Genomic DNA, 15,585 nt, shown 5'->3' with positions numbered 1-15,585 from the left:
TATGAGTTTTAAAGTTCCAGTCTACAAACCCACTCACCAGATCAAGACTCTGCAGACGGAACCCATACGCTGCTCCTCTTTTACTGCTGTTCATGTAGTTCCCAAAAGCCAAGATGATCTGAAGCAGGAGGATGATAAGTGAGCAGCACTGAAGGAGCACACAATGCATACTGTACCTCGAAGCACAAATGAGGTCTACTCACCTCTAACATCTTCTTCAGCTTTGATGAAGACTTGAGGGACACGGAAGCTGCAATGATTGCATCTAGTTGCTAAAGAAACAGGTAGGGGACTTTTGAAATGACTTTTGAATAAAACATTTGAATTATACTAGGTACAACAGCCAAAGAGTGATGTGAACTGACCGGCTGCAGACGTTTCATGCTCTCTGGGAAGTTGCCCATGAAAGTGAGGGTGTTGATTCGCTGAGCAAGGCGTGGGATTTTACCAAAGCGGCTTATGAATCGGTCCTCCTCGCTCAGGTCCTCTAGTGACCGCCCTTCCTTCTCGTAGTTCTGCAGTAGCTTCATCTCATACTCCGATGGGATAAAACGTTCCAGAAGCTCCAGAAAGTCCAGACTCAGAGACTGCTGATCATATCTGAGAGAAGAGTTTCAATGCTGGTTCAGGTTGGTTTAAAGTTTTTTTTTTTTTGGTGCAGTTTGCTGTTATTGAAACATACCTCTCAATGGCTGTGCAGATGTCATTGGGGCTCATGCCTCCCTTGCGGAGGGTGATAGCAAGGTTTTTGGCTTTGTTTGCCTCCAACAGGGACACCTTACTAGGTGCCTTCTCAACCACCTTAACCTTGAGCTTGGAGAGATCTGTAGGAGGACCTTGAGCCTTGGTTCTAAACACTTCTGCAAATACATCCATATTCAGCTCCTGAGACAGAGAGAGTGTAATAGATTAACTGACGAATTGATCAAGTATTTAAAGAGATAGTTCACCCTAAAATGTAAATTCATTTATTCTAAACCTGTATGACATTCTTTCTTTTGTGAACACAAATGTAATTATTTAAAGTGATTTCAAAACAATTTTGGGCCTCACTGGCTTTTATTATATTCATTCTTCGAAATATTTTATTTTGTGTAACTCCAGGAGTCATACAGGTTCATTTTGAGCGCATTTTAAGGATTTCTTTGCTGTTACCCCTAACAGTTGCTCATCATTCAGCTCGCTAAAACACCGTTTCCCGTGACTTGATTGGGCTTCAAGGCCTGCCAGTTCAACAGAGGCATCCTAAACTTTGGTTGAACTGGTTTACCGTTCCTTTGGTCCTGTGTGAAACAATGGAAGATGCAGTCACACTCTAAAAAAATAAGGTGCTTCAAAAGGTTCTTCACTACGCTGCCATAGAAGAACTATTTTTGGTTCCACAAAAGAGCTATTCAGTCAAAAGTTATTTAAAGAACCATCTCCTTATTACCTTTTTATAATCGGAAGAACCTTTCTTTCACCACAAAAAAACCTTTTGTGAAACAGAAAGGTTCTTCAGATGTTCTTTATGGAACCATTAGACCAAAATGTTCTTCAATGGCATCGTGAATCATCTTTATTTTAAGAGTGAACACTGCTCAGGTTGCATGTCTGTATAAGTATTAACATTTTTGTCTGTATAAGTATTTAAATTTCTTTAGTTGTACCTTTCTCCTGTTTCAAGCCCCAGGGGCAGGAGGAGCTCCTGGAGGGGGTGGGTGGTCCACAGCCAGGTGGAGGTGGGGGTGGTGGAGGACCTCCACCAGGAGGAGGAGGAGGAGGGGGAGGTGGAAATACCTTCACATCCAGGAGGAGGAGGTGGAGGAGGAGGAGGAGGAGGGGTTGCTGCAGCTCCAGGTGGAGGAGGAGGAGGTGGAGGTGGAGGCGGTGCAGCAGCTGGAGGGGACGATGTTTGAGAAGCTGGATCTGACACAGTCACTATGAACATTAAACAGATTATATTATCAACATAGCCAGCTAAATGTAATCATTTTGAGTAAACTAGAAGCATCAATCAAAAATCACTTGATCTTTTAATAAAGGTCAGTGTACTACAAAAACAGTGTGGATAAACACCGCCTCTGCAGAAGATGTTCAAACACCTGCTTCTACATCGCTGCCTAAATAATGAGAGAGGGCAGACGCAGGTCTATGCAGAAACCAAATTTTATTTGATGAAATTTATTTTTTATGAGGTGCCAGACCAAACCAGAACGTGGTCCTTTGTTTGCTTCATTCTACCATGGATTCTTTTACAAACAAGGCACAATTCGATGCAGGATTTTAAGAAAGATTTAAACTAATAGTGGATGTTATTCCGAATATATTGAATCCGATGTCGCACATCACAAATGTGAGTAACTGTTTTCATTAGTAGTCACTTCTGCTTTGTCTGTCATTACAGATCGTTTGATATGTAATTAGTATTTATGGATTTTTAATCTTAATCACAGCGGTGTCCTCTGTGAAGGATGTAGGCTGTCAAACATACACCACTGTTAGCCAATCACAGCAGTGGTTTACTTCTGAGTCTACAATCGGTTTCGTCTATTCAAATGGAACGTTCTGATGAGGAGGTCAAAACAGGACAGAAATTGCTTATTACTTCTAAATTCTGACGCTTTTTTGAATGCAAAATATAATGTTATATCTTGATAAAATCATAAGTGAACCTCAGAGAACAGTAAAAAAAAAAAAGTTCATGATCTTTTTCATTTTGGATGCGAAGCAGAAGGAGAACTTTTGCAGAAGTGCTCCTACCTGTTTGAGTAACAATTTTTTCTATGGTGACTGGAATCACTTCGATGTCCAAGCTCCCAGAGGCTGTGCGCTCCAGTCGGACTAGGCCCTTCTCCTCCAGTCCCCTCAGCTTCTCCTCCAGTACGGACTCCTTTTCACTCGCCTTTCTGATTCTCTCTCTCTCTACCTGGGAGGGCTGTGACTGACGCTCCTGCTCTCGTTCTCTCTCTCTCTGAATCTCTCTTTCTCGTTCTCGCTGCTGCAAGGTGCTTACTTGGGCACAGGACTCTCGCAAACTCTCCTGTTACACACACAGGTAAAGGTTTGAGACAATGGTTCTGCTAAATGACTAAATGTAAATGTAATCTTAACAACTACTAGTATATAGTATAGATAGTATGCAAAGAAAGGAAAATGCAGTGTGGTACCTTAAGCAGTGCTGACTCTTTAGTGGCCTGCATTAGTTGTTGCTCTAGTTCTGCCATTTTTTCCATTGCTCCATTCTCATATTCCTGCAATCTGGCATTCAGCTACAACACAAGAATATACACAGACATATGAGGAACAGAACAGCCCACCTGCAACATGAGGCATGTGCACTATGCAGCAGATGATTATGTGCAAATTGCATTGTGTCCGTAGAGTAAAGTTAACCTGTGCATTGGTCTCCTGCAGTTCTGTAAATTGCTCCATTATTTCCCCTTTATTTTCTGCATCCTCCAGCAGAGCTCCAACATCAAACACATTATCCAAGTACGCCTGGATCTGTACTTGCAACTTCTCACTTTCCATCTCCTTTAAGGACTGCGGACACAAACAGTTGTGTGGTACATTACAAGGATAATGCACAACTTGATAAATACACTCTGCGTATAAAGCATCTCAAATATAGGATCCCAGTCCTACGTTAATTATGTCTAAGGTGCACGTTATGCTTTAATAAAGTATTTGTCTGTTCTGTACACTAGTCTTACCTCTAAGTACTGGTCGAGACCCAGCTGGGTAAACTCATACTGAAGGTGCACACGGAAGTTCATGTTCTCCACTGAGTGGACCACAATGTTTATGAACTGCATGCAAGCCACCTGTGAAGAAGAAGATTTAAAAGCATTCATTATACAAAAAGAAGAAAGAAAAAAGCAAGCAGACAGTCACGTTTCTTATAACTGACAATAGATGTGATTCATATCAAAGCTCACCATGAAGTCTATATTGCTGTCGTCATACATGAAGTACTCCATTAGCTTCTCAAAGCGGTTCTTCTCTCCACTCACCTGTGAGAAGATGGGCCAAATATAGAAGTTAGTGTTGAGCTATTCTACGCTATAAAATGTCTAGACTTGTACTATAGTTTCTGAAAGGTATTTGTGTAGTATTGGTAGCGTAATTTTTTTTCTTTCTTTTCAGAAAGGATGCATTAAATTGATGAAAAAAGTCTCAGTAAAGACGTTTTATAATATTCAAAAAGATTAATAAAATACATTTTTTTAGAAAGGTTTCCACAAAAAAAAAACACTAAGCAGCACAACTGTTTTCAGCTTTGATAATAATAATAATAATAATAATAATAATACAAGTTTCTGAGTACACTGAGAGGAGGTAAAATATTAAGAAGAGTTCAAGTTTTTAAGAGAATACATATGGGCAGAAGAAAATGTATCTTGACCATATGCAAAACCTGACTGAACCATTTTATGAGGACATCCCATTTGATTAAAAAAATGTGAATATGAATGTGTATGTGTATGTGTAGAAGGCTGGTCATCTTACTTCTTTAAAGTTATCAAAGGCTGAGATGATAATGTCATGTCCTCCTCGAACCAGACACACTGCAGCCAACAGCTCCAGCACAAGAGCCTTAGTCCTATGGACGGTGTATTGAAATGTATCACAAACTCTCACAACAAATACACAACCCTACACCCCACAAAAAAACACTCACCTGGGGTTTTTGTTGTTGAGGCTGAGTGTAATTTCATTGACACATCTGGGGTGAGTCATGACTAAATTGAACCCAGACTGAAAACAAAAAATGGTGAGTCCCAAAGAGCTCCTAAAATGACATTTGAGTAGCCGAGTCTAGTGTTTGTATGTGTTCCTCACACCAACATACCTGATAATTCATGATAGCACGCAGACACATAATGCAGAGGTGAACGTCATCTCTTTGGGTGGCCAATCGGGCGTTTCGCATAGTTTTTCTGCTATGGGTCAAGTTACTTATTCTAATGTGAAAAGGCAGGGAATGAACAAAAGATGATGAAGATCTGAGTACACTTATCTTAAAAAGAATGACATCTAAATGACATGGTTTCTTCATTTTAGTCCTGTACAGCGATCGCTGTATTTTGGGGTGTGCTGTAGTGATGACTCACCGGACAGTGAATGCACGGGCCGCTCTGCCCACGCCATGTGTGGAAGAATGGTTCACATTTTTGGCTAGATCCTCCACTGATCTCTCTGACAACCTTCTGTTGTCTGATACAGATCCGCCGTTTTCCACAGACTCCACCTCAAACCTAAGAAACACGTTGGCACAGAATCGGAGTTCATTTTTAGCCCCACTGAAAAATAAACTTTCTTTCTGTGCAGCTATGGTTCCATGAAGAACCTTTAACATCTGTGGGACCTTTCCATTCTACAAAGGGTTCTTTGGATTTGTAAAATCTCCTTCACACTACACTATTACAAAAAGGCTTCAAAGGGGGCTTTTTAACGCAAATGGCACAGAAGCAGCATTTTGGGTTCCCCTAAAAACCTTTCAGTGAGCAGTTCTTAAAAGAACAATTTTTCCTTAGAGTAAAGAACAATGTAATAATCTAAAGAACCTTTTTACACTATAAATAACCTTTCGTGTAATGGAAAGGTTCTATAAATGTTAAATAATCTTAGTGAAACTATCAGTTTCAAGAGTGCAATAGGTTTTTTTTAAGAGCTGTTCACTGAAAAGTTCTTTAGGGAACCAAAAGTTGTCCTTGTATGGCATTACTGCAAAAAAAAAAATATATATATATATATTGGAACATTTCTTTTTAAAATGGCAAGTGAATTGTAGTTACTTCTTGTTCAAATCTACTGTAGGATTGACTTTAAATGGGAAATCTTAGACAGAATAAACATACGGCGCATCACTTTGTGCATAAGACAAGTAGTCCACCAGGACATCCAAGCCTTGGTTTTCCTCGTTCAGAAACTCCTGAGCCCACCTATAGAGTACAAAAGGAATATCATGATATGCATCTATGGAGGTTTTCAATTATTCAGGTGCAAAATGATCTTTCAGGTTTATTCAGGAGCAGCAGCACGGCTGCCACTAACCCAATGTGATTGGTTCTCAGCGAGATCTCCAGCTCTCTTAGGACTTGAGTTGACTCCTGCACACGTTTCTTGAACTGCGGAGAAGGAATCACAGAGATAAGATGACTCACTGACAGATACTCATTCACTTCTCATCAAGACTCTAAACTGAGTTGTCATTTGGGCTTTTTAGGCAGGTGGGTGTAAGCACTGATGGGGTAAAAGAGAAATGAGAGTATGGGGGTGAGGGAAAGACAGAACAGAAAGAGAGTAATGTACTGACCCTGCGTGCAACTCCACCCTGGTCCTGGTAGAAGCTCTTGATTTTAGTCAGGTAAGCCGAGGGAGGGTTTTTCACCTGAAATCGCTCCTAAAAGACACCAGGAGAAAGAGAAACAATAAATGGACTGCTTTCCAGCTGTGATATTTAAGATATTAAAACCACGTTTTGATGAAATAGTGATGAAATAATATAAAGTTTGAATAATATAATTCAAATGTTTGGGGTTTGGCAAGACTTTATAATGTTTTTAAAAGAAGTCTCTTACGCCCATAGTTGCTTTGATTAAAATACAATAAGAACAGTAATATTGTGAAATATGATGTAACAAAAGTTCAGTTTTATTTGAACACATTTTAGAAGGTCATTTATTTCTGTGAATTTTTCAGCATCATTACTCCAGACTTCAGTCACATGATCCTTCAGAAATCATTTTTAATTAACATACCGATTTGATGCCCAAGAAACATTTATTTATTAGCAATAGTGGAAACAGTTCATATTTTTGTGGAAATCAAGATACATTTTTAGATGAATAATGTTCAAAAGAAGAGCATTTATGTGAAACAGAAAGCTTTGGTAACATTATAAATGTATTTACAGTACAGTACTGCCACTTTTAAACAATTTAATGCATCATAAAAGCATTCATTCTTACTAAATAAATAAAACATATTACTGACCCCAAACTTTTAAACTGTCCTGTACATCAATCTCAGATACTTATTGATTTTATTTAAGTCATATTAATACATATTTCCCCTAAAGGTGGTTATATTGCCTACATAATGCCCATAATAAATACATTTCATTTGTGTGCATTCGTTGTTATAACAACCTGTGCTTTCTGCATGCATAGCTACAAAACTTGCATCCCACAGTTGTCATAGAGACATAAATATTACCACAGGAAGTGCGTAGACAGTTTCAGCACCTTAGAGTCTGACCTCATCCCTGTGCTCTTATTTTCCCCTCCACGTCTGCTCGCTATCATCCTTTACATCATCTCTTTCAACCACACACTTGCATCATTCTTTTTACGGTTATTAAATGGTTCAGCAAAAATATATCTGAACTTAAGAATACACCTCCGTTGCAAAAGTTTGTAAGCCTACTTAAATTAACACCAATTACAGAAAGAGTTTACCGCTGTTGTTGTTTTTTCCTTTCTATAGGCTCTCTATTTTCTGAAACTGATCACAACAAATGCCCCAACCTGTCTTTTTAATTATATTGTAACAACATAGAACAAGAAAGACAGGTCAGATCATTCATTGGAGCACTTATAATCAGCACTTAGAGACACTTGAAAAGCTTTTACATTTCTCCTGATATATGTATGAATGGAGTGATGAATTAAAAGCTGTTTTACTTTTAATTAGGGCTGGTAGGAGATTAAAATGTTTAATCTTATTAATTACATGATGTGGTGATTAATTAATCTTATTAATCACACATCAAATTTGGAGAAATTACTCTGAAAAGTTCATTTAAAGTCATTGTTGTGTAAAGCATCAAACAGAGATTACAAAAAGTAGGTTCAGCAATAAATATTTTGTTTGATAAACTATTACATATAGCTTATTTTTAAGGACCATGTGAGTAAATGATGACAGAATTGCCATTTTTGGTTGGGTGAACTATATTTTTAAAAAGTTATTTTCTTTATTTTATTACTATGAAAATATTAAATAATTTCTTTAATTTCTTTAAAACCGCCAGTAGGGGGTGTAAATGTCTGAATGTTTAAGTCATCGAGTCATTAATTCATTCGTTTGATTCATTCAAATCACAGACTGTATAAAAACATGGACGTAGTGTCAGTGATGTCACCCGTAGACTCCGAAAGTGCGTTTTTTAGAGCTTAAAGTGTGCAGAGCGGGTCGTCGCCATCTTGGCAGCACGTCACGCACGACTCTCCCGGACAATTGAAAATGGACAAAAAGGCGGGAGCTGTTTGCTGAAGCCACACCCACCTAGCTTGACAGCGGTGACAGCAGCAGCGGCAATCCACCTGTCACTCAAGTGACCACGCCCTTAATTAGGCAGAACTTTAAGTCTTAATATAATTTAAACGGATGAGTTATAAAAAAAAAAAAAAATCACACCGCTAGCAGTTGCCATGAAGGCCAAAATGGGGCTGTAAACAGGTTTTTTTCTGCTGTAAAGTTGGGCATTTTAACATCGGGAGGCTATGTGATTCACTCCCTTTTGCAGCCAGCCTCAAGAGGCCAGTCGATGAATTGCAGTTTTAGTCACTTCCTTGTTGGCTTCACGAGAGAGAGAGCGGGAGGTTGCCTCGGTTCAAATGGCTGATTCATTTAGGAGTGAAGTAAATGGTTCTTTATGAATGGTTCACTGAATCATTAGGTTCGACTTGAAGTGGATCATCACCATCAGACCGATCGTCATGTGACATCAAAGTACCGCAAGAGCTTAGAGAGCGGACGACTCTGTGCTTTTTAATCACTCTCGCGGTACTTTGAGGTCATACACCGATCGGTCTGTGCAGCACCACTTCAAAGCCAAGGCGACTATGGCCAATGGTTCAACGTGCCAAATGGTTCACCAAATTCGTTCATAACGTAGATAAAGAAATGAAATGCCACTGTGGGTTGCTCGGGGATGAACTGGTCTGATTTGTTTTGATATTTTGGTTGTCAAAATTCAGCAAAACAGACAACATTCTGTCTAAAATAACACAATATTAACTTCTTAATGAACTGTTGTATAAGATGAGTATCACATTTGCACTTGTGTGGTATTGCACTTAGCCTACAGCTCGTGTGATATTTCTTAACTATGTGATGTAAATATGAGACAAAAGTTCAATCGGGGCATTTTGCCCAATACCTTGAATTTTAGGGATATTGTTGCTCTGCCTCATATTAGTCATCAATCAACTGTATGAAATGGCAGATGATCCACATAGGTCTGGGGCGGGGCAAGTGCGATAAATGCGTTAATAATTTTAACACGTTATTTTTGTCCATAATTAATCTAATTAACGTGTTAAATTACCAGCCCTACTTTTAATCTTTCAGACTCTTATATAAACTGGTTGCAGTTGCTTGAGCCCTGGTTACAGTCTTCAAATAACTTGTGTGAGTTTGGTTTTTGTATTTGTGTCACAGTGTAAAGATCTCTTTTAGGTTTCTGGTTTGTCTAAATGTAGTCTAGCAGATAACTTCCTCTCAAAGTTCACCTACACTGCAGACATGAAGTATTGGAGATACACAGAATAAACTGCTCAAAAAATGCAATGCCTTATGCATTTCAATATGACTAATTCATGACGTATTTCAATATGAGTAATGTCTCACTCTCTAAATGAGAAGTAAACGGGAGAAACGATCAAGATGCTCTCAGTTCTACTTTGCTGCCATTATTTGAAACACATAATGTTGAAAGTTGATCGACTCACCTGATCGCAGACCAGCTCCCATTTCTTCTCATTGTCATACTGACTCAGGAGCTTCATCTTGTCAGGAGGCAGATTCATGGAGCTCTGAGAAGAGAAATTAGGTTCACAGTTGAAATCCTTTCTAGAAGAACTGTACAAACATGCTAGCAGACTCATGGATTCAAATTCCTGCAGTATCAGTATTAATACACTTAGGAGTAAACACACTGCTATTCTTATTGGTTGATGTGCACAATGCATATCCAACCCAAAGTGCTGGATTTCAATAGACTGATTACAACTATAATACTGGATATCAAAAACGTAACCCAGAACCAGGCTTAAACTGTTAAACTATCAGTGTTAAAATACTAATTGGTTTTTGATGTTGATGGCTTGGGAAAGTCTGATTACGGTTTATGAAAGAGATTGGCATTAACATGTATACTGCCGTCTGATCTTAGTTTCAAATAACGTCTGATTTGCCATTCACATTATGAATTTGTAATACTGATAATCACCACTTATATCAGATGCAAGTCGTTGGTGGAACAGACATAGAGAAGGAAATTACAAAATGTGTTATGATGCAATTATTGTTCCTTCTTTGGCTTTCTTCAGATTGTTAACCTCTTAACTGTCACCTGTCCCCTATTCTACTTCACTATATTACGATTAAATCCTAATCTAATCATGACGTACTGTATATAGTTGCAAATCATATATACACATACCATTGTTTTTTGTTACAAATTATGTAGAAACAGAAATAGATTCATTTATGACAAGAGCGCACACTTTTAAAAAAAAATCTACATCATGACAGGAGATTTGAATTTTGTCACAAAAAGTCTTTTTTCGTTGCCTTTTTCCCTATCAAGCTTTAGAAAACCTTATGGAGTACACTCACCTAAAGGATTTTTAGGAACACCATATACTAATACTGTGTTTGACCCCCTTTCGCCTTCAGAATTGCCCTAATTCTACGTGGCTTTGATTCAACAAGGTGCTGAAAGCATTCTTTAGAAATGTTGGCCCATATTGATAGGATAGCATCTTGCATTTGATGGAGATTTGTGGGATGCACATCCAGGGCACAAAGCTCTCGTTCCACCACATACCAAAGATTGGGTTGAGATCTGGTGACTGTGGGGGCCATTTTAGTACAGTGAGTTCATTGTCATGTTGAAGAAACCAATTTGAAATGAGTCGAGCTTTGTGACATGGTGCATTATCCTGCTGGAAGTAGCCATCAGAGGATGGGTACATGGTGGTCGTAAAGGGATGGACATGGTCTCAAGGAAGGCCATGGCATTTAAACTATGCCCAGTTGGCACTAAGGGGCCTAAAGTGTGCCAAGAAAACATCACATTACACCACCACCACCGCCAAATTCTGACTCTACCATCTGAATGTCTCAACAGAAATCCAGACTCATCAAACCAGGGAACATTTTTCCAGTCTTCAACTGTCCAATTTTGGTGAGCTTGTGCAAACTGTAGCCTCTTTTTCATATTTGTAGTGGAGATGAGTGGTACCCGGCGGGATCTTCTGCTGTTGTAGCCCATCCGCCTCAAGGTTGTGCATGTTGTGGCTTCACAAATGCTTTGCTGCATACCTCGGTTGCAACGAGTGGTTATTTCAGTCAAAGTTGCTCTTCTATAAGCTTGAATCAGTCGGCCCATTCTCCTCTGACCTCTAGCATCAACAAGGCATTTTCGCCCACAGGACTGCCGCATACTGGATGTTTTTCCCTTTTCACACCATTCTTTGTAAACCCTAGAAATCCCAGTTACTGAGCAGATTGTGAAATACTCAGACCGGCCCGTCTGGCACCAACAACCATGCCACGCTCAAAATTGCTTAAATAACCTTTCTTTCCCATTCTGACAATCAGTTTGGAGTTCAGGAGATTGTCTTGACCAGGACCACACCAATAATAAATGCATTGCAGCAACTGCCATGTAATTGGTTGATTAGATAATTGCACTAATGAGAAATTGAACAGGTGTTCATAATAATCCTTTAGGTGAGTATACATAGCAATTGAAAGGTTAAAATCTCATTCTGTGAGAACCGTTTTCAAATCAGACACTGCATTAACATGGAAATAGTACATTAAAATCATATTACAAATTGTGTTTGTTCATGAACTATAATAATTTGGATTTTCTATGTTCAAATATGGGGGTGACAGATAAAGGGTTAAAGGCATATTTCAGACAAAAATTAAAACCCTGACACCATTTAGGCGACTATTTCGCTTTATTTCATTTTTAGTTTTCAGTTTTTTTTGGAAATTTTGAAAACTGTCTCAATAAAAGTCTGTGGGGTCCACTGTTGTTTCACAGAAGTCATACAGGTTTGGAATGACATTAGCGCGAGTCAATGATGATACAATTATCATTTTTGAGTAAATTATTATATTATGTACATATTATTTTTCCCTCAAGTTTATCTGCTTAAGATAATATGCTGTGTCAGTCATCAGTCTGACACAATGTGACTTCCTGAAAACAAGGCTAAGTTGCTACATCTTACCCTTAAACACACAAAAAGTCATCATTATAAGCTTTATGTTTTTTACTTTCACATCAGATCTAGAATGGCACCTTTCAACCAAATTAAAAGGGTGGGGTTTGTAAAAAAACGGTGTAAAGTTTAATGAAGAAACGCTGTGATCTTGGGTGTTTCCTTCTAAAGCACTAAGACGTTTCCGCTCTGAGCATGGTTATTTTTTAAGGTTGTGTGCATAAAGAGCGAAAGCACATTTAGAAACACATTGAGTGGTTACTGGAGGAACAGAGAGAGCGGGGTGGGGTGGGGGTGTTGGACTAACTGTGGTCTACTGGTGCAAGAGAGTGAATAAAATGGAGACTAAATAAAGTTGGTATTATAAATGAAGCACAGTTTAGCCTGTAATGAAGACATCTCTCTGAAGTGTGACCTTGTAATGCATATATATCCATTAGAACACAATAGCAATCTGATCAGGGTAGTAGTTACTTGAATTTATGGGGTCAAGGACAAAATTGCAAGGATTGTCCCAAACTCCTTCATACAGTACTTTACAGTTTGGTTGTGCCCTACTGTGCATGGACAAATAAGAGAATGCTCAGAAACATCAAATGGCCATTTGTTATATGGAAGTACTTTTTTTTTTTACTTTGGTAAAATTATAATGTTATTTTGAGAAGTTAAAAACAAGAAACAAAATCCTTATGTGAGATTTAAGTCACATTTATGAGAAGTCATAATATTTATTGTGAATGGAAAACAGGCTTATAATGTGTTGCTGAAGTGGACCCAAATGGAAGATAACTGAGCTTCCTTAAGGAAAGTTCCTGTCTTGCAGTGAAGCGAAAGACGTAACAAAGGTCAGTCGTCACCGAAAATACAGGACCTCTTTTTATCTTATGACTTCTCTTAAGAAGTTGCCTAATTTGTCATCCCACCACTGCCACAAGCCCATGTGGAACTAAAGTGCATTAAGTCAGAAGTGTTTTTCCAAATGTTACTTCATCTTGCATTTCAGGGGGAACACTGCATTTGCTTTGAAATGTTCATATTGTATTTGATTTTCTTCTTAGATGATCACTCTCAATGCGTCAAGGATACAAGAAGAGTGTGTTTCTCTACAGCTAGTAATTAGATTCCAAAAATGCAAAGACAGAGAATCTAATACTGTTGTAGTTCCTAGCATGGCTGTTTTTTTAAAATCAGAACAGGAAGTATCAAGATTAGCCGCTTTTGCTGTGTTGGTATATAATGTTTAAAAAGTACTCACCAAAACCACACTGAAGCGTTCTTCTAGCTCTTCCTCAGGAGGCATGGGTAGTTTAGTAGGGGCACATTTCTTTTTGGATGTGGTGGGAGCAGCGTTTGAGCCTCCTGTTGAGCCTTTGGTCTCAGGCCCATCCACCTGCTCCAACCCGCCGGCAGCGTTGCCCATCACAACTTTCCTTAGGAATTCCAGGATACTGAACTCTTTCTGGATCAACCACTGGCAATTCCAAAAGACCAAACTCTGGAGAAACCCAGACAAACCTCTCTGCAATCCGAAGGGAACAATCCACTGTTTGAAGTTTTGTAGTCACTCAGATCCAGTGTAGGTGGAAGCACGTGGAGTCTTTTAGGACATGCTTTTAGAGATACCTTTCGAACTGAAAACTGTGTGCAGGACGGTGCACGTGACTGTGAAGAAGCTCTCAATGAGGATGAGAACTTGAAGTCAAACTCACAATCAGAAAATTCCTCCGATTTCAAAATGGAGGGTAAAAAGAACCTTTACTTAGTCAAAAAAAGGAAGAAGAGCCTCTGTTTATACTTTCACAATAAAGACAATAGAGGTGCCTTTGAAAGTTCAGCTCTTCAGCCTCTCAGTGCGGCTGAGTGTGTTGATTACCAGCGTAGCAGGCCTTGTCTCCAGTTGTCTGCCTATCATGTGAGTGCTTCAGATGTTGGAGCATCTTCCTTTATGTCCACCCCCTCTGATCAAGCCTGCAGAAGTTTCTTCCAGAAGAATATACAGACGTTGGCAAATTTAGATGAAGGCACCTGTCCGAGCACACTGGTGTGTGTTACAGAAATGAGAGAGAAGCAGTTGTGACAGCAGGAGGAAACCACAGAAAAAAGCAGAAGCATCCACGCTTCCTGTGTACCTCGCACAAGAGAGAGAGAGAGAACGCTGGGTGTGTCGGTTTAAATTCTGTTTATATTTAAAACAATATGATGATCTAAAACATATCACACCACTCGTGTGCATATTATGTACTGTATGTATCTTACGACACTGATGCTGTTGATCAGGGCTTGTTGTAACAAGGCTACTTGTTTTCTCAATCTGACCTAATATCTTATTTATTTTATTTCTATTTTTTTTGGCCTAAAGCATTTAGAAGTCTCAGTTAATTTCAACATTTACTTATACATAAATACAATCAAAAATTGACTCTGTTCATATTATTTCATGGACCTGAGCTAACAAGAACAGTTGTATTTTCATTAACCAGAACATTTATTGATAAATACTGTAACAAATATATTGCAGATTGATAGTTAACATAAGTTAATACATAAACTACCTTTAGCTAACTGGACCTTACTGTACTGTACTGATAAACAATTTGACTTTTTTATGTTTTTTTATTTGACAGACTATCACATTTGTTTAATGTTGTATATTAATATTTAATTTATTTATTGTATTTTAATTAAATTTATTAAATATTAAATATAACTGGTTTAATTTAATATTTACTGTTATGTTCTGCTGGTCATAAATATATTACTGTTTAAATTTTACTAAACAAATCCGATAATACACTATTTAATGTGCAGAATAATTATTTTGTTGTTTTCTCCTCCGGCAGTAACAGCATAAAAGTTTTTAAAATCGTTTTTTCAAAGCCAGGACTTTAAGTTTTATACAGACAGACAGACATAGATAGAATGTGGTGAATTTGTGTTGTGTCTGACCTCAGTGTGTTACCCTAGTGTCCACCACAGTGATCCGAATGTGTGTTTCTATGTAAGTTAAAGACTTTGGTATCAAATTTTTGCACATTATAATTTGTTACAGTTTAATATTTCTAAGATGTTATAATATTCAATTATATTACGGTGATGTTAATTTAATTATTATTATTGTTATATTATTATTATTATTACTATTATATGTACTACGCTTTGACAATAATGTATAATATACAGTCATTTTAAATTTAATTGATAGACATAGATAGATAGAGAGACTGACAGAGAGACAGACAGACAGACAGAGATAGACACAGACAGATAGACAGAGAGAGACAGAGACAGACAGAGGTACAGGTGCAGCTCAATAAATTAGAATGTTTTGGAAAAGTTGAAGTAGTTAAAGTCT

At 38.2% G+C, this 15,585-nt stretch overlaps 1 pseudogene; it reads right to left on the bottom strand.

The window, feature by feature from the left end:
* Nucleotides 1–10: 10 nt before the first annotated feature.
* On the bottom strand, nucleotides 11–14,339 carry LOC113075589 (formin-like protein 1; annotated as a pseudogene).
* Between the last annotated feature and the right edge of the window lie 1,246 nt (nucleotides 14,340–15,585).

Source organism: Carassius auratus, unplaced genomic scaffold (assembly GCF_003368295.1).
Source record: "Carassius auratus strain Wakin unplaced genomic scaffold, ASM336829v1 scaf_tig00017200, whole genome shotgun sequence".
In the NCBI taxonomy this organism is placed as follows: Eukaryota; Metazoa; Chordata; class Actinopteri; order Cypriniformes; family Cyprinidae; genus Carassius; species Carassius auratus.
This window is presented reverse-complemented; position numbering and strand designations above follow the sequence as displayed.